Source organism: Chrysochloris asiatica, unplaced genomic scaffold, assembly GCF_000296735.1.
Source record: "Chrysochloris asiatica unplaced genomic scaffold, ChrAsi1.0 scaffold00044, whole genome shotgun sequence".
NCBI classification, from domain to species: domain Eukaryota; kingdom Metazoa; phylum Chordata; class Mammalia; order Afrosoricida; family Chrysochloridae; genus Chrysochloris; species Chrysochloris asiatica.
The window spans coordinates 20903566-20905836 of record NW_006408562.1 but is presented as its reverse complement, the minus strand read 5'-3'; positions in this window follow the sequence as shown (position 1 = coordinate 20905836).

Here is a 2271-nt window from a genome sequence, read left to right as displayed (position 1 = left end):
CAGCCGCCACCGCAGCCGCCACCACCGCAGCCACAACAACCCATGGTGTCAGTAGAGAGGACTCTGGAGAAGTGAGGAGGGAGGAGTCAGGAGGTGAGAGTGAGGTATGATGCCCCCTTCAGCTGAAAGGCCTTTATATACTGCGCCCCCTTACTTTTTTTAGCCCATTTCTGTGGAAGAATCTCACAAGACCTTTATTTACTTCCTTCTTGAGTATCTTTGACATGATGCATTAGCTATTTTTAGCATCGTAGCAGCCTTTGACTTTTCTGTGATGAATGAGATCATTATAGATTGCATCTTTGGTCCAGAAGAAGACAACTATTACCCAAAATACAGGAAAAAGTAGTCCAAGGACCTCAGGGAGTCCGTCCCTGTTGAAAACAGTTAACACACTCAGCTGCTCACTAGAAGGTTGGAGGTTCAAGTTCACCCAGAGAGGCCTCAGAAGATAGGTGTGATGGTCTCCTTCTGAAACATCATTCCCTGGAAACCTTTTGGAGCTCAGTTCTCCGACACACTTGGATGAGTCGTGATTCAGAGTCGATTCACCAATTGGGTTTTGCGAGGGGGCCTCCTAGTGGATGAGGAGAGTATTTGAAACCTCATTCTCTAAAAGATAAGCATATAAAGGAGATGCTGATTGTAAAGACTGGTACACCTACATTCAGGGTGGGGTGGGGTGTGCCGAGGTAGGTGAGGGAATGCAGACCACCCCCCAAGTCATGTTTGTCCTTGATCCTGAAACTGCATAGTCTTGAAGGAATAGGTCTGTCAGCAGCAAGACACACCTTCTCTGTGTGAACTCTGGAGCTACCTAGATTACCCTCAAATCCTTTTAGAATCGGTTCTTCATTCTCCACACTAAGGAGGCTCCACTCCTCACTTCCCACCCCTAACTTGACGTTTGTCATTCTGTCTCTCTGGTTGGTATACACAAACATTTTTACTTGTTTGAATTTGCCTGCCTGTTTAAACATCTTAGCCAGATATCAAACAGACTTCTCTGAAGAGGTACATTTCAATGTTTCAGCATTTTATACATCTTGCTTTTGGCATGACCTGATGGTATATCAAAATATATGAAAAGACTGACTTTTTTCTCTTTCTCTGGCTTTTCTTTGTGAAAGAGTAGTCCTTCCTGTTTTCTTTTTTTCTGGGGCATGTATTTCCAATTCATGAATCATTTCAAAATGGAACAAATTCTATAACATTGACTGTCAGAAATTTTTAAAAGCAGCCCTAATGATGGTCCAGGAGATGAATAACCATGCTGATTCTCCATTACACCCTCAGTCTACCTGATCAGACAGTGCCTGGCACATGGTGGGCACCCATCATTTCAAACCACAGAGCTGTGGTCAGATGGAAATCTTGGACTTTGGTTATAGATCCTAGTGTGAGACAGGCATGAAGCTGGACTTACCACTGAATAGAACATTCTTGATTTTTATTTCCCCAAACATTGAACAAACAAAAAGCAAAAATCCTCATCTTTCAAAGATAACAGGAGTTGGCTGTACCATGTTGAGTTATTAACCTCTCTGACATCAGACAATTTGTTATTGTGTGTAAATTTTAATGATAAAACAGTTCTTCTTCTGAATGAAGAATCCCAGGAATGTTGAAAAGTAATATTTGTGTTTTCAGGTGATATACACTTTGGGGCTTCAAGAAGTTTGTGGGAAAATTCTATTATCTTTTAATGTCATTTTTACCATGAGCATTTTGAAGTCTCTGTGCTGTCAGATAGAATCCACTGAGAAATGCCTATTCTTCACCTTTTGATTCGGGTTTTACACTTATTCCTTAAGAGTCTTTTTTACTTCTCCCTCCACTCCCCCATAATTGAGAGTGTGTGATAAATCCCCAGAGAAAGAGAAGAACATTTTTTTTTCTCTAACCGGTGATGACTTGTTCTTGTTAAGTGCCGTTGAATAGGTTACAACCCATAGCAACCCTGTTTCCAAGGAGCAGCTGGTGAGCTTGAACCGCTGACCTTGCAGTTCAGATGGCTTTGCAGTCAGGCACATTAACCCACAGGACTCCTAACATGTGATGACTAGGAAGTATAAAACAGGGACTTTATGTGGCTCTGGATTCAGACTCTCATGGTTTTAAGAAAAGAGAGAGAAGAAGCATATTCTTGCATATTTTAAGCACTTACTTAAATTCAACCTATTGGACACTTACAAGTACTATTTTATGCTATAGGGCAAAACACAGGTATATACAATACACATTTAAATTTTATAGACAAACTTCTTAAAA